This window comes from Diaphorina citri, unplaced genomic scaffold (genome assembly GCF_000475195.1).
Source record: "Diaphorina citri unplaced genomic scaffold, Diaci psyllid genome assembly version 1.1 scaffold296, whole genome shotgun sequence".
Lineage (NCBI taxonomy): Eukaryota > Metazoa > Arthropoda > Insecta > Hemiptera > Psyllidae > Diaphorina > Diaphorina citri.
The window spans coordinates 30600-52046 of record NW_007377732.1 but is presented as its reverse complement, the minus strand read 5'-3'; the positions used below and the strand labels follow the sequence as shown (position 1 = coordinate 52046).

General features: G+C 38.6%; 1 protein-coding gene across 1 annotated transcript in view; it reads right to left on the bottom strand.

Moving 5' to 3' along the window:
• The window catches only part of LOC113466587, a 35784-nt gene that overhangs the window by 873 nt on the left and 13464 nt on the right, over nucleotides 1-21447 (bottom strand). The window lies entirely within an intron of this gene.

Genomic DNA, 21447 nt, shown 5'->3' with positions numbered 1-21447 from the left:
TTTTTTTTTTAAAGAGGTTTGACAGAGGGAACTGTAACTGCTATGGTCTTATCGTCCCGAAATCGAAGAGAGAAGGAAGACAGGATAGGAGAAAGCCAGCCGTTCCGAGAACAAACTTTATCCCATCAGGATAATATCCGCCCCGGGCGGGAATCGAACCCGCGGCCTAGCGCTTACAAGGCAGACGCACTACCAACTAAGCTAACTAGGCTGGTTAGCTCCATAACTAACCTTGCTTACCAAATCTCTTTTTGGCCATACTGACTTCGTTGTACAGAAAAAAGTATGGGCACCTAATTATTTTATACAGGGTTTAAAACATAAAGTATATGTGTGCTTATAAGCAGTCTACCAGTTAATGTAAGTACATACGATCTGATTACATAACAGTATCACCTCTCTGTCTTTGTCTGTGCCAATTGCCAATTGTTAACCAGCAAGTTTGCAGAAAGTAAAGTTATTGAGACATGTTTCTTGAATCTTAGGGCGTGCTAAACTGCTAACTGTGTTAAGTATGACATATCTGTATTGTGGTTTGAAAAGCAACGGTTGATATATTGATAAATAATAACATTATCAGTAGGTAATGTCAGTTTCCATGTTTTCAGACATTGTTTCATTCCAATCAAAATTCAAGAAAAAAATCCATGTCCTTTTTTTTTTCAGGTTGACTTTTATAGGCATATTGGCAAAAAATGGTACGAGTAGCCAGTTTGCAAATCAATTGAATATTGCCAATCACATAACAGTCCTTAGTACGAATGTGTTCATATGCTGGCAGTATGTATAAACAAGCTATAAGCTAAGTACCTATACGACCAGTATTAGTGATTCTAGTAGGACCAGTATTAATGAAGTTTCATGTCCTCAAAACGCACCTTTATATGCAACTAACTGATTAAGTCATTGGTCCAAAACTTCCACAAATAAGAACTGATTAGACTCAGTAGTCCAAATAATGGACTCAATCAGTCAATAGATCACTGCTGCAATAGTTGCTGTACTCATTAGTCTAAGTACTGTATTTAATGAATATCCAAATGCAATCGGTTTAAGCAATAGATCAATGCTGTCTCTTCTGGTTCTAGTTGACTCGTTAGTCTCACTAACCAGCTAACCACCTATTGGAAGATTAACGTTTTATTAGCCAGCCTAGTTAGCTTGTTTGGTAGTTGGTAGAATGGTAGAGCGTCTGCCTTGTAAGCGCTAGTCAAACCTCTTTTAAAAAAATTAAAATACCTAATAATACCGGGGAAAGTCGACTTACAATGTATGTACCTGAAAATTGAATCACAGAATTGTATTACATACCTATACATTACAACATTTAACACTTGGATGATTCTGTTATTTTTTTTACTCCTTTCTTATTATTATCATTTTATTTCTCATTTTTATTTGATTTATTTATTTTTCAAGTGACATTGGGATTGGTCAGTGTGTGATCAAGGTCTACCACAATAATAATAATGGTCAAACTTTTTTTAAAGAGGTTTGACAGAGGGAACTGTAACTGCTATGGTCTTATCGTCCCGAAATCGAAGAGAGAAGGAAGACAGGATAGGAGAAAGCCAGCCGTTCCGAACTTTATCCCATCAGGATAATATCCGCCCCGGGCGGGAATCGAACCCGCGGCCTAGCGCTTACAAGGCAGACGCACTACCAACTAAGCTAACTAGGCTGGCTAGCTCCATAACTAACCTTGCTTACCAAATCTCTTTTTGGCAATACTGACTTCATTGTACAGAAAAAAGTATGGGCACCTAATTATTTTATACAGGGTTTAAAACATAAAGTATATGTGTGCTTATAAGCAGTCTACCAGTTAATGTAAGTACATACGATCTGATTACATAACAGTATCACCTCTCTGTCTTTGTCTGTGCCAATTGCCAATTGTTAACCAGCAAGTTTGCAGAAAGTAAAGTTATTGAGACATGTTTCTTGAATCTTAGGGCGTGCTAAACTGCTAACTGTGTTAAGTATGACATATCTGTATTGTGGTTTGAAAAGCAACGGTTGATATATTGATAAATAATAACATTATCAGTAGGTAATGTCAGTTTCCATGTTTTCAGACATTGTTTCATTCCAATCAAAATTCAAGAAATAAAAAAATCCATGTACCTTTTTTTTACTTTTTCAGGATAATATCCGCCCCGGGCGGGAATCGAACCCGCGGCCTAGCGCTTACAAGGCAGACGCACTACCAACTAAGCTAACTAGGCTGGTTAGCTCCATAACTAACCTTGCTTACCAAATCTCTTTTTGGCCATACTGACTTCGTTGTACAGAAAAAAGTATGGGCACCTAATTATTTTATACAGGGTTTAAAACATAAAGTATGATGTGTGCTTATAAGCAGTCTACCAGTTAATGTAAGTACATACGATCTGGTTACATAACAGTATCACCTCTCTGTCTCTGTCTGTGCCAATTGCCAATTGTTAACCAGCAAGTTTGCAGAAAGTAAAGTTATTGAGACATGTTTCTTGTATCTTAGGTCGTGCTAAACTGCTAACTGTGTTAAGTATACAAATCTGTATTGTGGTTTGAAAAGCAACGGTTGATATATTGATAAATAATAACATTGTCAGAAGTTGTCAGGTAATGTCAGTTTCCAAGTTTTCAGACATTGTTTCATTCCAATCAAAATTCAAGAAAAAAAAATCCATGTACCTTTTTTTTTCAGATTGACTTTTATAGGCATATTGGCAAAAAATGGTACGAGTAGCCAGTTTGCAAATCAATTGAATATTGCCAATCACATAACAGTCCTTAGTACGAATGTGTTCATATGCTGGCAGTATGTATAAACAAGCTATAAGCTAGGTACCTATACGACCTATTAGTGATTCTAGTAGGACCAGTATTAATGAAGTTTCATGTCCTCAAAATGCACCTTTATATGCAACTAACTGATTGAGTCATTGGTCCACAACTTCCACAAATAAGAACTGATTAGACTCAGTAGTCCAAATAATGGACTCAATCAGTCAATAGATCAATGCTGCAGTAGTTGCTGTAGGTACTCATTAGTCTAAGTAGAGGAAGTGGTGGTATTATGGAACATGCTGGTAATGTGGAACACCACAATATCTCGCTTAATAGGTGGAGCACTCTGACGGAAACTAATTTTCAGAATCTAGATTGCTAGAAGAAGGTATTATTGATGCTATTGTAACTAACCTGAAAAGATGAGAAAAGAAAGACAATTAGTCAACAAGGACCAACAATAAAAAATATCACCTTGAGAATGGGGTAACACCCGAAATACGCGTATAGATAAAATATATTAAATTTGTAAAACTAAAAGTCAAGAGTTTTTATTTATTAATAGAAAATATTATAATATATACCTATCTTATTCCTTCATGATCTGGATTAGTTTCTGAATAAGATAGATCCTGTTTTAATCTCTAAGTGTGTTATTATACCTACTTACTTATTATATTACATACCGATTTTACTATTTATTGAAAATTTTCGCCTTCTTCTCCTCCTTCTTCTTTTTATCTCTCCTTTCTTCTTCCTCTTCCTCTTCCTCTTCTTCTTCCTCTTCTACTTCTCCTTCTTCTACTCCTTATTCTTCTTCTTCTTCCTCTTTCTTCCTTCTTCTTTTCCTTCCTCTTCGTGTTCTCCTTCCTCTTCTTATGGGCATGTGAGGGCAAAGTCATTGTCAACCCTTTCAAGATACCCAAGTCCTATACATCTTTTCCCCTGGAATTCAAACCAGCTCTTACCAGGCTGAGACAGTCACCCGTCCAGATAGCCAGATACCCAATTACACAGCGTTGCTCAACTTTAATGCTCCGGTAGAGATAGCATTGCCAGCCTAGTTAGCTTAGTTGGTAGTGCGTCTGCCTTGTAAGCGCTAGGCCGCGGGTTCGATTCCCGCCCGGGGCGGATTTTATCCTGATGGGAAAATGTTCGTTCTCGGAACGGCTGGCTTTCTCCTATCCTGCTTTCCTTCTCTCTTCGATTTCGGGACGATAAGACCATAGCAGTTACAGTTCCCTCTGTCAAACCTCTTTAAAAAAAAAAATCCTAACTCTTATCCTTTTTATTTGAAGTAAGTAGGTAGGTATTGTAAGTAACCCTTTATCTTCCGTTCTCAGATATTTCTCAAACATCGCGGGCTACCAGGGGGTGTTCCTATGTGGGCCTCACCCCGCCTGGCTCTTCCTAACCTCCAGGGGGGAGCTAAGGGCCCACCCGATGACCATCGACGGCCCTGTATCTACCCTGGCCCCTTTCCATAACGTGAATTGTCCCCGAGGCTTCCTCTATTTCAATGCAAAGTCTGAGCTGCGGATATCGGTCCTACCCACGCATTTGTCGTACGACGCACCATGGCCCGTGAGAAAGGTGAGCTGAATGTACCGGGTTCGATGCCCACAGCATTGACAAAAAATTGTACTCGTTTTTCGATTGCAAATATTTTAACGGGTTACTTTCTGATAACTTTGTGCTCTTGTGTTGACCCAGCACCTAAACGGAAAGTATTGTTCTATACTTGGGCTGTGATTGAACCCACGCCTTCTTAAGTAGCAGCCGTGTGTTATCTTCTTAAGATATTAAAAAAAGCATGTCTATTCTTGAGATTTGTAAAATTATTTTAATGAAAAATTACATTTGGTCATGTTTAGGAAAATGAAAATGCATGCTACACTGTATGTAATGTATGTATGTACATTGTACATAGAATTTACTTAGATACAAAATGAAATTGTACATTAAAAACAATCAAAACATTAAAAACAATCTTGAAACAATACATTAAAAACAATATTGAACAGTCATTTAATTTTAAACAGATCCTAATGAGCTCCCCACCATTCAACATTTTTTATTGTTATTATTAATATATGACTGAGTACCACCTAAAATGTATCCGCGTACCACCAGTGGTACGCGTACCACCGGTTGAGAAACCCTGATCTAAACATTTCAATAACATCTTCTGTCGGAAAAGTCAAGGTTTGAAAAACACTTAGTAAAAAACAATATGTAAATACCTCTCGAGATATTAAATACATATATACCTATTTAGGTATAGGATAAAGATGAGAAATATGTATGTCCCTATTAGAATATAGCTAGAAACAATATGCAGATAAATAGGTACCTAATGTAGATATAGGATGAAGATGAGAAATAGGTAACCAAGTCCCTATTAGAAAATACAGGGTGTTCAACTTAGATTGTCTCATAGGAAATCGGCTCTGGCTCCGGAAAATCAGTTTTTCGCTAAATAAAAATCCGCAAGTCACCCCTGGTTAGCTTGGAGGGTAGCGCGTCTGCCTTGTAAGCGCTAGGTTGTGAGGCCGATTCTCGCCCTGGACGGACTTTTTCCTAAACAGATAAGGTTCGTTTTCGGAACGGCTGGCTTTCTTCTATACTGTTCTTCTCTTCTTTCTTCGATTTCGGGACCATAAGATCTCTGCAGTTGCAATTCCTGCCCACTACGCCACCGAGGCAGGAAAGTAGTCTAAAGGAAAAGGACTAGCCCCAATCTTTTTCCACAAGAGCAACTCATGTGGGTATGTATGTGGATATCTAGACTTTGCAGACCCTAGCGATAGGGTAAGTTAAGAAGAGGGAGAAACCCCTAAAACCCTCTCACCAAAACCACTTAGTAAGCTCATTAACGACCATTATAAACTGCCATTAAGCATTCCAGCAGCTATTAAAAAAATCTAGTCAGGCAGTTGAAAATGACAAATCACGACCAATAATGTATGACCTTTATTTAATTGTAACTTATTCTCGCTCAAAGGTCATTATCCAATGAGAGCTTAGTCATTTACAATTACCTAGTTACGGGTACTATTACTTTCTGAGAGGTTCAAGGTGGTGCAATGTAGCCAAATTACTCGGTCCACAGATGTGAAGGTGGACTGAGAAAAATAATTTTACTATGTGACATTCTTCTTCTTTTTCGCCTCCATGGGGGCGAAAAAGAATGAGATGCAAAAGAGGAATTTAGGTCGGCAAGTCGGTAAAAGAATGCTGTTCAGGAACTCAACAATCTTGGTAGTCAGGAACAAAAAGGGTCTTCAAAATTGGCTGATTCGATGGTCAGTTTTCAGTACCTCTTTCCAAACACGATTTTCATGCCAAAAACCAATTTTTATTCCACCAAAATCCTTTGATGTTTATAGCTAACACTGCTAACAGTCAATGTCAATCGACAGCTAATCATCTATCAATGTCGAGGTACTCTATTTACGTAGCTTTGTACCTACAAATGTACAAATTGTGTATTACATGACAGCAATTTCAATCAGCAAGATAAAAAACATAGATGTGTTATAGATCGACAAGATATAAGATTGCTATGTTGGTTTAAAACTTTAATTGATTTCTATTTTCGTATTCCAAACATTCACACTCAACATTCCTCATTAGTAAAGTTATTTTTACTGGGTGGCCTGGGACTCGAACCCAGGACCCCGGGCTCTATGGTCACCCTACAGTAGCCGGCTAATTTTTCAGTCTACCGTAGTTTTTCGATTACGGATGACACAGCTTTAAATTCCCAATCCCATAAATGTTCGAGATGGAAGTTAAAAACTTCAAGAATGATGACGTTTTTCGGGGTCTCTCCTCAAGGTTGCGCCTGGGGGCCTCCTGGTTCAATAGATTATTGATGGGGGAAAAAATGACCTGAGGTCATTACTGTTTTAAACAGCGACCTGAGCTCTTATCAAATGTTGTAAAACAATATTTCTGACCAATTAGCTAAAATTTCAGCTTTCCATACCTAACAAGTTGGTAGTTATAGCCAAAAAACAAAAGGGGGTTCCATACTTCCATATTACCCACACTTCCTATACTGTATTTAATGAATATCCAAAAGCAATCGGTTTAAGCAATAGATCAATGCTGTCTCTTCTGGTTCTAGTTGACTCATCGTTAGTCTCACTACTCTCACTAACCACCTATTGGAAGATTACCGTTTTATTAGCCAGCCTAGTTAGCTTGTTTGGTAGTTGGTAGAATGGTAGAGCGTCTGCCTTGTAAGCGCTAGTCAAACCTCTTTAAAAAAAATAATAATAATAATACCGGGGAAAGTCGACTTACAATGTATGTACCTGAAAATTGAATCACAGAATTGTATTACATACCTATACATTACAACATTTAACACTTGGATGATTCTGTTATTTTTTTTACTCCTTTCTTATTATTATCATTTTATTTCTCATTTTTATTTGATTTATTTATTTTTCAAGTGACATTGGGATTGGTCAGTGTGTGATCAAGGTCTACCACAATAATAATAATGGTCAAACGATGTCTCCAAGTTTATTTCAACAATAAAATTTTATATTAAATTTATAAATCCGGTTTCTACAATCGTAATTTAATCTCTGACGTACCAAACTACCCTTAGTAGGTAGCTACAAGCTAACACGGATTTTTTTTCTTTCTTTTTAAGTTAACAAATCAAACAAGTCTCCTGTCAAAGCAGCAGCACCTAAAATTCACCTAAATGTCCATAATTATCTACCCTACGGGCTAAGGGTATCTCATGTCAAATAATACAATTACATAAGTAGATAAATACCTAATAAGTCCATACATAGCCAAGCCCTTTTTTTCCCGTCAAAAAAGAAAATTTTCCACATCAAAAAGAAAATCAAAGAGTACCTCGTAGATTTGTATAAGCCTAACCCATTCCTTGGGGAAATTGCCCTAATACTCAGAGTGGGCTTTTTCTGCATGGAGCAAAGCACAAAGAGTACCTAATTTAGCTAAAGGTATCTGAGTAAGCCCTGGAGGCCCGGTGATAGGCCGGCCCTGGATAAGACTGTTTGGTCATTCAATAGATTTGTAGAGTGGACTTTCAGGAGTTTCAATTTGCAGATAGGTATCTACACTACCTATCTACGATATGTCTACGAAAGTATGCCTAGTACCTACGCATATAACTAGGTATCTACGGAAGTACCAAATGTACCAATACGTACGATCACCGATTGGATTGTTTGTTAGAGAGAGGAATATTGATAAAATTGATTTCAGATAAGTGAATGCGTAGAGCGAGTGTAAAATTGCCCATATATGAAGTGTGTAGACTTTTTTTTTACTACATAACGTATTATAAATCAATTTTTATTTAATTTTAAACATGTACAATAACTCTCTCTATTGATGATTTTACTCCTTGTCTAAACTGCAGATATACGTAAGTATAAGTATTGTACCTAGCCTACTGCTGGAGTAAAGGGACTTTTCAGTCCTATGCGAGCAGTATAAATAAGCACTATTATTATTAAGCACTATTATTATTTACAGGGAGCTGCGAAAGTCTTTAAGGCCAACCACTCGCTATCAGGTAGACCTGACAGGTATACCTGATGGTGAGTGGCTGGCCTAAGAATGCCTTCCTGAGTACCTCATAACTACCTATAGGTACCTATTCCTTGTGTAACAAAACAATTTACCAAATTGGCCATGGACTTTAAACAAACATAAAGTAAACGTAAGTATTTGTTGAAGAGCCATTAGTCTAACGATACCCGCTACGACACAGACCACAAGCGTCCAATGTAGCAGTTGTTTCATAGCTACGAAATAAAAACGGCGGTGAAACACTCATCTTTTAAAATAAAAAATAAAAATAATAAAAAATTTACAGGGCCATATTTTCGGAGGGGCTCAACCCCCCCTCTTGGGCTTTTATACTGCTCCTTTACTGTGGACCGGATTCCAAAAAAACTCGAAGAGAGGAGGACAATCGAACCCGCGACCTAACACTTAAAAGTAGACGGGCTACCCTCCAAGCTAACTCAGCATTAACCAACGTACTTACATAAAGGATTTTTTCATTGTCTGAAGTGGCTGTAAAGTCAGGCCTCAAGGCAAAACCAATGCCAAAGCATACTTAAATGCTTGTCACAATAAAATTATCGTTCACCAATTATTACACCTAACTAGATCCATTTTATGACTTGACTTGGACTTGCACCACCAACCACTAGATCCAAAGTCCACTGCACCACTGAGGTTGGTACGTAGTTACTTGCATGTATGTCGAGGAAAAAGTGCATACTCATGCTCAAAATTCAGAAGCTATCTTCAGTATTAATAGGATTATGGTACTCACTGAGATACCACAGATACCACCTATGGTTATGGGTAGGAACACCTCTAGTACAAACAGAATATCCGGTAAGCAAAATGAGATAACTGTGGTACGCGCAAGTACAACAGTGGATTACCTGAAAGTAATCATGTACGTAATCCCAACATATTACGCCCATGCTAAGATTTGCCATGTCAAAGATTTAAAGCTAGGCGAGAGAAGTTGAGGAGCACCAGGCCCTTGTTTCCAGAAAGAACCTTGCACTTGGCAAAAGTTCAAACATTCGAAGAAACCCCTTGAGAAACATTGCCATTAAAGCAATCCCTAAAAGTTCAAAATACCTCTTTGGTCTTTGTCACCTCACGTCAAATTGCCTTCAGGAACTATATTAAAAGGCTACTAAAACACCTTAAACTTCAGGCAAAGATCCTATGTCTGAAGATTTCAATACCTCTTTGCCCAAAATACTAATAAAGGTCCTAAAATTCAAGACCTAAATAATGCTAAAAGGCAGAAGCCCTAGAACTCCAAGTCAAAGATCCTTTATCAACAGACGAGACGTAAAGACATACATATCTGCCTAACATTCTAACTAACAGAGGACTAAGATCGAAGACCTAAAAACACCTCTGCCTAAAATACCAACAAAGGTCCTAAAATTCAAGACCTAATGAATGCTACAGCAAAGACCCTAGCACTGAAGACGAAAACTAAGGCAGAGACCCTAAAACGCTAGACCCTATATGGAAAGTACCTAAAACACTAACAGAGACCCTAGAACTCTAGGACACTCTAGGTGGTCTCGGTAATCTAAACCACATGCCGGTGATATTACCAGAAGCCCAAGCCACCAATCTCGTAAGTCTACTAGATGTAATCCTCGTAATCTTGGCATAATCTAACACGGGAGATAAGAATCTCTGTAGATTGAATTAGAAACATTAGAATAGAGACATTAATACTACACCAGAGATCTACCTTCCATTGTTTTTGTTCAGATTGAATGAAGAAGATGATGAGGAAGAACAAGAAGAAGATGGAAGAGAAGCAAAAGAAGAAGATGGAGGAGAAGCAGAAGAAGAAGGAGGAGAAAAGAAGAAGAAAGAGGAGAAGCAGAAGAGAAGACGCAAAGAATCTGATTATGATGATTAACTTTATGACTTTGGTCTAGGTAGGACTGCATATCAGATAAAGATTCTATTCTGTTAACAACGGATAGATTCTGTTAACAACGGATAGATTCTATTAACAAGGAAGGTCTTATCCTCCCGAAATAGTAAAAAGGAGGATAGGAAGACAAGGAGGAAAGCCAGCCGAGAACGCACCTTATATATCTGATGTCCCCGATAAAGTTCGCTTTACGCTTAATTTGCTGCTTCAACCCTTTGGACGCCCAGAAAATGATATAAAATCAATCTCCTTCCATTGCCCTAATACTCGAAGTCCTGGAACTATAAAAACCCAAAATACACTGACCACGGCACCAAATCATCAAATCTCCGAGTCCATACCCAACATGCCCGGAGCTCAAGCATTGTCCATTACATCAATATACGGTCTCATCTCGAGACTATGTATACGGTCTGGTCTCGAGACTCAATAATTACGAAAATCGTTAGAAAGCATGAAGAAGTTACGAAAGAGACGCGGGGCATAATCTAATATTCAAGCCGAACCTTAATAATAATAATAATAATAATAATAATAATAATAATAATAATAATAATAATAATAATAATAATAATAATAATAATAATAATAATAAATAAATAAAAATAAAAAAAATATAACAACAATAAAATATGAGGGAATGAATAAATAAACGTATTGATAGTTCAGTAAATCAATACTTGAGTAATGCGGCTGGGGTGTCATCATGTCAGGCCGGCTTCTATTAAACCTTTTTTTTCTAATGGAGAACCAATGAAACTTTGCTAGTGATAACTAGATTCAATGGTCTTTTCTTGTTTTACAAGAAGAAATTGAAAAAAAATAAATAAATAAAAAATAAAGGAAGAAAGTTCAACGAAACAAATTACTAAACAAAAGTTACTTATTACCTAACCGGTGCAGTGTTCCAATGAACCCATCTTTCCGATACACTCTGAAAAGACCTGTTTGAACCTGGGTCACCAAGTCACCATTATACAAATACAACCCTAGGTCTACATCCCCCCTTTTGGTTACGAAATAAGTCGGTCTACTTTGTATATGAATGAACCTAAGGGTTTCATATGAGGTTTTGAAAGAATTCAAAACATGGAATTCAAAGAATCATGTTTGTCAAAAGTCTCCAATATTCAAAAACACAGAAGAAAAAGCGCCATGTGATTTTGAATGGCTCATTTTTTGTGGTTTTAATTTGGTTGAAAAAAAAAAAACAAGGACTTTTTTCAAAGTGATTTTGAACTACCTACCTATCTATTTTTACCTTCTTTTTATTACATGGTTTTATGTAGGTACCTACCTACAATAATTCTTTCTTTTTAACTAAATTCTTTTTCTTTCTTTTTTGTCAGAAGAAAGATTCAACAGATAGGAACAAGCTTAGGTGATTATTGCAAGCCATTATCGGTAATTGAAATGTCTCAACTGGCCATTAAAAAGAAATATATATATAAAGGACAAAAGAGAAGAAAGATTCAACAGATGGGAACAAGCTTGGGGTGATTATTTCAAGCCATTATGGATAATTGAAACATCTCAACTGGCCATTAAAAAGAGATATAAAGGACAAAACCAGGATAAGAGAGATTGGTTTGAAAACAAAATGTCGGAAGTGACACACAGGAAATACCAGAATTGCATCTTGCATAAGAGGACTATGACTTCCAGACAGTATACAGGGTGAGTAAAATGGTGATTGGACTGAGTACCTCACAACTACCTATAGGTACCTATTCCTTGTGTAACAAAACAATTTACCAAATTGGCCATGGACTTTAAACAAACATAAGTAAACGCATTTCTATGTACTGTTACTATAGGGTAAGTACTTGATTATTCTATTTTCAACCGAAAGACGGTTTCGAATCATACCTACCTATTAAAAAATTGGAGGACCTTATTTTTAAAGTTATTTACAGAGGGAAACTATAACAATAGGAGTCCTTTTCAAGAGTTTGATAGAGGGATCTGCAAAAAAAAGGTATTATGGGATAGGAAAAGCCAGCCGTTCTGAGGACGAACCATATGTGTTTAGGATGTAGTTCACCCCGGGCCCGGGCAGGAAGAAAATAAAAGACAAACGATGCCAATTGCATCAGAAGTTAAGTGCAGACATTACGACTGCAGTTGGCATACAGGGGCGATCGTAGGGGTTTCGGCCAGTCCGATTTGCACTGCTGGGCTTCGCAAGGGGAGTCCAAAACTGGCCATTTTTCCCGTCAAAAAAGAAAATTTTCCACATCAAAAAGAAAATCAAAGAGTACCTCGTAGATTTGTATAAGCCTAACCCATTCCTTGAGGAAATCGCCCTAATCCTCAGAGTTAGCTTTTTTTGCATGGAGCAAAGCACAAAGAGTACCTAATTTAGCTAAAGGTATTTGAGTAAGCCCTGGGGGCCCGGCGATAGGCCGGCCCTGGATTCGACTGTTTGGTCATTCAATAGATTTGTAGAGTGGACTTTTAGGAGTTTCAATTTGCAGATAGGTATCTACACTACCTATCTACGAGATGTCTACGAAAGTATACATGGTAGCTACGCTTATAACTAGGTATCTACGGAAGTACCAATACGTACGATCACCGATTGGATTGTTTGTTAGAGAGAGGAATATTGATAAAATTGATTTCAGATAAGTGAATGCGTAGAGCGAGTGTAAAATTGCCCATATGAAGTGTGTAGACTTTTTTTTATTATAAATAAAATTTTATTTATTTTTAAACATGTACTATAATTATCTACAGGGCCATATTTACGGAGGAGCTGAGGGGGGCCCAGCCCCTCCCTCCTTGGGATTTCATTCTGCTCCTTTACTGTGGGCCAGATACGAAAATCGGCTGTTAAGGTCTTATCGTCCCGAAAATGAAGAGAGAAAGAAGACAGGATGGGAGAAAGCCAGCCGTTCCGAGAACGAACATTATAAGTTCAAAATAAAATGCGCCCTGGGCGGATATCGAACCCGCGGCTTAGCGCTTACAAGGCAGACGCTCTACCAACCAAGCTAAGTAGGCTGGCTTCTGCTCCTTTAGTCCTTTACTGTGGGCTGATCTCCGAAAAAGAGGACAGGATAGAAGAAAGCTAACAGTTTCGCCCCGGGGCGGAAATCGAACCCGCGACAGGCTGCTTCCAAGCCAACTAGACACAGGAAAAAGTGCATACTCATGCTAAAAATCAGAAGCTATCTTCAGTATTAATAGGATTATGGTACTCACTGAGATACCACCTATGGTTATGGGTTATGGGTAGGAACACTTCTTCTAGTACAAACAGAATATCCGGTAAGCAAATGAGATAACTGTGCTACAGTAGAACCTCCATTATATCAACTCTCTATTATATCAACTCCAAAAATCGGGGTTTTTCCTTATCTTTCAAGGAAATCCGATTCTATCAGGGGAAGAGATCATTGAAAGTGTTCAAATAATGAGACTAATGAACTTGGACCTCTGCCTAAAACTTGGACCAAACGTCCTGTATCTCAATTCGTAAATACTAAAATATATACTAACATTGGTCCCAAGATTCCAGAACTTAAGAACACTAAGGCATTTGGATCTAAATAAGACATTTGGATCCCTTTTTGCCTAAAATACCAAGAGTGGGTTTGAGATTTAAGACACCCAACAACTAAAAATCCCGCTGCCTAAAAACTAAGAGAGGTCCTAATATTCAAGACCTAAGAGCACCAAGGCAGAGACCCTAGAACTCTAGGACACTCTAGGTCTAGGTGGTCCCGGTAATCTAAACCACAATTTTTTTTTTGTTTTGTTTAAGGAAAGTCGAGCCACTTTGAACCCTATAAACCATAAGGTAGGCGCCAGCTTTTTCGTCTGGCACTTCGGACTTTGCTGAACCCACTTACTAGGTTCGTCTTACTTTGTACTTCGTTAGAAATTTGCATAGATCAAAATATCTATAGGTACCTACATTGGTAGGTTAGGCGTTGACGCTAAAGTAGGGGAAGTGGAATGAAAAACACGCGTCGGGTTCGCATCGCACCCACGTCGGAATGAAAAACAGACCTTAAATTTTCAGGTAGACAGTACTACTTGCATAATGCAACACGTGACTAGACATTGGTTTAATTGGTTTACCAGTAGGAGAAGGTGCTTGTTCAGTCACTCTATTTATGCACTTGGCTGGATATTTTTGTTTAATCAACTAGAGCAGAGGTTCTCAACCGGTGGTACGCGTACCACTGGTGGTACGCGGATACATTTTAGGTGGTACGCAGTCATATATTAATAATAACAATAAAAAATGTTGAATGGTGGGGAGCTCATTAGGATTTGTTTAAAATTAAATGACTGTTCAATGTACTAATTTAAGATTGTTTTTAATATACAATTTCATTTTGTATTTAAGTAAATTCTATGTACAATGTACATACAAGCCCCCCTCCCACCCCCTCAGAATGGAGGGTCATTCTTGTCAGGAATACCAAATACCAATCTATGAATCTAATCTACCCTCAATAATGTTCTTATATTGGACATTTCCTATCTGCAGGTACCATCAACCACATGTAGAGTCACTAAACATTTCCTATGACAGGTATACCAACCCCTGTAGGGCCAATGGACATTTCCTATGGCAGGTATAACAACCCCTGTAGGGTAACTCAATTAGTGTGACAGGTATAACAACCCCTGTAGGACCAATGGACATTTCCTATGACAGGTATAACAACCCCTGTAGGGTAACTCAATTAGTGTGGTGACAAGATAAGGGATCTAGGGATCTTAAGGGACCGGACGAAATATAGAAACAGAGGGTGATTGGAAACGCGCCGAAGCAATTTTTGGGGAACGCAACGGAGTAATTTTTGGGGAACGCACCGGAGTGATTTTTGGGGATAAATAAATGGGACGTTGTCCCGTAAAATTTTGTAAAAAAAAAAATAAATAGGTAAAATAATAAAAAAAAAAATAATAAAGATATTCCCGCCCGGGGAGAACTTTATCCTTAAAGGTTCGTTCTCGAAACGGCCGGCTTTCTCCTATCCTGTCCTCGTTCTTTCTTAGATTTCGGAACGTTAAGACCTTCGTTGTTACAGTTCTTTCTATCAACATATTGATAGAGGACTTTGTAGTTCTTTCTATCAACATATTGATAGAGGACTTTGTAGTTCTTTCTATCAACACATTGATAGAGGACTTTGTAACATATTGATAGAGGACTTTGTAACATATTGATAGATGACTTTGTAACTTTGTGAATTCTATTAAACCTTTTTTTTCTAATGGAGAACCAATGAAACTTTGCTAGTGATCACTAGATTCAATGGTCTTTTTTTGTTTTACAAGAAGAAATTGAAAAAAAAAAAAGTTAAACCACATGCCGGTGATATTACCAGAAGCCCAAGCCACCAATCTCGTAAGTCTACTAGATGTAATCCTCGTAATCTTGGCATAATCTAACACGGGAGATAAGAATCTCTGTAGATTGAATTAGAAACATTAGAATAGAGACATTAATACTACACCAGAGATCTACCTTCCATTGTTTTTGTTCAGATTGAATGAAGAAGATGATGAGGAAGAACAAGAAGAAGATGGAAGAGAAGCAAAAGAAGAAGATGGAGGAGAAGCAGAAGAAGAAGGAGGAGAAAAGAAGAAGAAAGAGGAGAAGCAGAAGAGAAGACGCAAAGAATCTGATTATGATGATTAACTTTATGACTTTGGTCTAGGTAGGACTGCATATCAGATAAAGATTCTATTCTGTTAACAACGGATAGATTCTGTTAACAACGGATAGATTCTATTAACAAGGAAGGTCTTATCCTCCCGAAATAGTAAAAAGGAGGATAGGAAGACAAGGAGGAAAGCCAGCCGAGAACGCACCTTATATATCTGATGTCCCCGATAAAGTTCGCTTTACGCTTAATTTGCTGCTTCAACCCTTTGGACGCCCAGAAAATGATATAAAATCAATCTCCTTCCATTGCCCTAATACTCGAAGTCCTGGAACTATAAAAACCCAAAATACACTGACCACGGCACCAAATCATCAAATCTCCGAGTCCATACCCAACATGCCCGGAGCTCAAGCATTGTCCATTACATCAATATACGGTCTCATCTCGAGACTATGTATACGGTCTGGTCTCGAGACTTCTTCAACCATATCTTTTCGTTTTCTCTCTCTCTCTCTCTCTCTCTCTCTCTCTCTCTCTCTCTCTCTCTCTCTCTATCAATAGCGATTACTTATACATTTCAATATTTTTGTTCGGATTCGACACACCTGAAGGAAAACTGTAAAAAATATAGGGAGGGAGGTGAAAGAAAGGAAGGGGGAGGGTGATAGGAGGAGGGGGCAGGAGGGAAGGTCGTGAGAGGGGAGAGAAGAGGGAGAGAGAAACATCCGAAGTTAGCTACTCATATCTTCCCTTTTCCTCTCTGTTTAAAGATTCTGGTTCGGTCTCTCTCTCTCCCTCCTTTTTCTCATTCTTTCTCCCCTCTTTTACAGGTTAGAATAAACTTTTTGGGCACATACTTCGAGAATGGGATAGAAATATCCATTGTAAAATAGGTAGATTTTGATAATAAATAAATAAATAAATATTTTACCTCGGTACCTAAATAAATAAATAAATAAATAAAATATTCTAGGTAATAGAAAGTCGAGACTCAATAATTACGAAAATCGTTAGAAAGCATGAAGAAGTTACGAAAGAGACGCGGGGCATAATCTAATATTCAAGCCGAACCTTAGTGTACCTATAGCCTGTCCCTTTTAGGTTGAAATTTGAGACCGGTGGGTCATTATTACAAAGCGATGTTGTCAAATGTACCACATTTTATTCTTTCTTTCTTTAAAACTGCTATGGAACTGTATAACGAATACTCCTCAGATCTGGACTTTGTTGACCCACTCGGCCTTTTCAAGGAGAGGTTGAGGGGCCTTATGGGAAATAACCCAACTTTGCATTTGTAGGTGTATTTATTGTTATTTTTTTCTTCTTCTTCTTCTTCTTCTTCTTCTTCTTCTTCTTCTTCTTCAAGTCAATAATATGATTTTTTTTATTATTATTAATTTAGATAGGCAGGAACCTTTGTTTAGTAATTGCCCTCCCTGTAGGGCGTTAAACAAGGTATTTTAAAAATAATAATAATAATAAAATAAAAGGTTTGATAGTTCCCATTAAACTCTAACACCAGAGGATTTATCGTCCTGAAATCGAAGAGAGAGAGGGAAGACAGGATAGGATTAAGTCAGGTGTTCCGAGAACGAACCTTATCTGTTGAGGACAAAGTTCGGCTCGGGCGGGAATCGAACTTGCGTCCTATAGCTAACAAGGCAGGCGCACAATCCTTTAAGCTAAGAAGGCTGGATAATCTGATACAATATCATACAAGCATTTGGTCGGTCAATTCTCACATTTCGAGCTTTGTCACAATAATTAGGGCGGGCTACCTAACCCAACTAACTAGAGTGGTCAATTTTCACAGCTTTAGTTTTGCCACGAACATAGGTAATTTGACAACAATCTCAAGCTAAATGAAACAGACTATACAGACTATAGGTACTAATATTCAGGGCATACTTCATACCGAAGTCTTGATGGAGGAGGGCAGTTTATTGAAATTCAAAGAAACTTGGGTAATAATAGGTTCTGGACTTGGGTTTGAATGTTCCCATTAAACTCTAACACCAGAGGATTTATCGTCCTGAAATCGAAGAGAGAGAGGGAAGACAGGATAGGATTAAGTCAGGTGTTCCGAGAACGAACCTTATCTGTTGAGGACAAAGTTCGGCTCGGGCGGGAATCGAACTTGCGTCCTATAGCTAACAAGGCAGGCGCACAATCCTTTAAGCTAAGAAGGCTGGATAATCTGATACAATATCATACAAGCATTTGGTCGGTCAATTCTCACATTTCGAGCTTTGTCACAATAATTAGGGCGGGCTACCTAACCCAACTAACTAGAGTGGTCAATTTTCACAGCTTTAGTTTTGCCACGAACATAGGTAATTTGACAACAATCTCAAGCTAAATGAAACAGACTATACAGACTATAGGTACTAATATTCAGGGCATACTTTATTCCAAAGTCTTGATGGAGGAGGGCGGTTTATTGAAATTCAAAGAAACTTGGGTAATAATAGGTTCTGGACTTGGGTTTGAATCATCGGTCATGCAGCGGGTTAGAAAATAATGAAATTCAAAATCAGAGAACCCAGTGGTGCGGGTTCGATTCCCGCCCGGGGCGGATTTTATCCTGAAAGGATAAGGTTCGTTCTCGGAACGGCTGGCTTTGCTGTCCTGTCTTCCTTCTCTCTTCGATTTCCGGACGATAAGACCTTAGCAGTTACAGTTTCCTCTTTAGGAGTTTTTTCCTTTTGGGAAACTTTTAGAACCTTACCTGATTCCGATGGTGCGCCATCTTTGATTTCCTATAGACCCTTTTTTTATTATTATTATTATTATTATTATGAGGAAAAATCTTTGTGACTTCTCCAGCATAGTGTGGAGGGTATGCTGGAGTCACGGCTCAGGGTATTGTGTTTCGCCCTTCTGTGGCACCATTCCTGGCTGCTCAACCCGCTAAAAAACCTCCCCGCTCTTCTTTCTTGGTCCCGGAACTTTTGTTATGACTTCGGGAGCCTATAGACCCTATGGTTTATTACATTCTACCTCGGTGGCGTAGTGGTCAAGACGCTCGCCTGGTAAACGTGGGTTCGCCATTCTGGCTGCAGAGGGAAAAACTCGTATATGAACTCGCGCGGGTCCGTGAGAAAATAGTGGTCGTCGTATTCATATCTGAAATATGGGAATATCAGAAAATATTGGATTAGAACTATGATGAAAAATATGCATTCCAGTGTTAAAACGCCTTAGTCGAAAAAAAGAAAACAGAAAATATCGTAACCAAGAAAGAAACTATTCTTTTTCCCCGATTAAGGCGCTTTAAATTTACGAGCCAGCCTAGTTAGTTTGGGTAGTACCGGGTTTGCCTTGTAAGCGCTAGGTCGTGGGTTCAATTTCCGTCCGGCGCGAACTTTATCTCAAACAGATAAGGTTTGTTCTCGCCTGGCTTTCTCCTATCCTGTCTCCCTTCTCTCTTCGCTTTCGGGACAATAAGACCTTAGCAGTTCCAGTTCCCCCTTTTTTAATCTAATTAAATTAATCGCGGCCACGAGTAAGGGAAGAACAGCTCCCCGAATCAGACCTTTTGGATGACATCTTCACTCACCTTAAACTATCTGACTTTCCTTTGGCTCCCACCTTCGGCACCTGCTTTGCATTGACCAAATGCCTGGCTCCCCAATTACACTGCACAAACCACCATACTAAGAGTAGGATATCGGGAGTAGTAGGACAATAGGAAATTATACCTCGTAGGAGGTGATCACTCACCTTAAACTATCTGACTTTCCTTTGGCTCCGACTTTCGGTACTTCCTTTGCATTGACCAAATGCCTGGCTCCCCAATTGCACTGTACAAATCGCCAGGCGCCCGCCACATACACGGCATTCCAGGAGTTACGAAACCGGTTGTCTTCGAATTTGACCCCGGGTTGATAGCCGGCCGATTTGGAGTAGCCCTTGATCACGACACAGTGAAGACCCGCGTAACTGTGGGAAGGAAAGGGTTAATAATTTAATATTCGACACTGCCCACTGCTATGGAACTGTATAACGAATACTCCTCAGATTTGGACTTTGTTGACCCACTCGGCCTTTTCAAGGAGAGGTTGAGGGGCCTTATGGGAAATAACCCAACTTTGCATTTGTAGGTGTATTTATTGTTATTTTTTTCTTCTTCTTCTTCTTCTTCTTCTTCTTCTTCTTCTTCTTCTTCAAGTCAATAATATGATTTTTTTTGGATAAAATTCCATACCTCGGCTGGGATTGAACCCACGCGCTCCTGTTTACCAGGCGAGCGTCTTGACCACTACACCACCGAGGTAGGGTTTAATGTCAAAGTATACTGCCTAAGGTTTTTCGTGGCGAATGAGCTTCGCCTAGTCTGCAAAGGTAACTTCGTTTGCTTGACTCCATACACAAAAAGCCCACTGGAGGCTTAGGGGTAGGCACAACTCCCCCAAAGGATGGGTTGAGCAGTTAATAGGATTATACGAATCTCTCGTTTAAACCGAGTGGGGTCGGGAAAAGTCAATACATTGAAAATTGACGGAGTTATGATGGGGGTAAAAATGCGTCGAAATGCTTCGTGTAATATACACACTGGCGTGCTCAGGCCGGAACTTGGCCTGGCGCACTGCCCTGCGCCTAGATGTTGGAAATGGTCATTTATCCAGATACCAATTAAGACCAAAGTTGCTTAAGTCGTCTATGGTTGGTATCTGAATGGGTGGCCGTCCGAGATATCACACGACCCCGGCTATTTCCTATTTCGGGGTGCACTCGGCCTCGTGAGGTCAAAAAAGGCAGTCCTAGGTTCCTAGCAATCTAGCTGGCGTCAATTATGTCTACATTTCTTAGAACTCATCAGATCACTTCAAAAGTGCTTACATAACATGCACAATATCTGTTTAATTGCCTAAGCAAGCCTTTTCAAAGGTTGAGGGGTCAAAAAGAGTAGAAAAATGTAGTTTAGTTTTGCTAATGGAGCAGTTGCAGTTGGGTAAAAATTATGAATTTTGCCTAAGCAAGCCTTTTCAAAGGTTGAGGGGTCAAAAAGAGTAGAAAAATGTAGTTTAGTTTTGCTAATTGATTTGCATATTGTATGTTCTGACCTTAGGGGTGAAATGCATAAAACTCGTGAAAAATATACATATAAAGGTGAAATACTTGCCTAAGCAAGCCTTTTCAAAGGTTGAGGGGTCAAAAAGAGTAGAAAAATGTAGTTTAGTTTTGCTAATTGATTTGCATATTGTATATTCTGACCTTAGGGGTGAAATGCATAAAACTCGTGAAAAATATACATATAAAGGTGAAATATATAGTCATAGAATGCATGATTTAATGCAGTCCAGGCAAAATGCACAGTAATTAAAAAACCTCTCAAACATTGTTTAATTGATATTGTCTTGCTGAGTTCCTGGAAATGGGTTTTTATTGGCTTTCTTATCTGTAATCTGTTACATTAGTTAGGTACCTATTGCTCTTTTTTTATTTTTATTTTATTATTATTATTATTATTATTATTTTTTACAACGGGTTTAATGTCAAAGTATACTGCCTAAGGTTTTTCGTGGCGAATGAGCTTCGCCTTGTCCG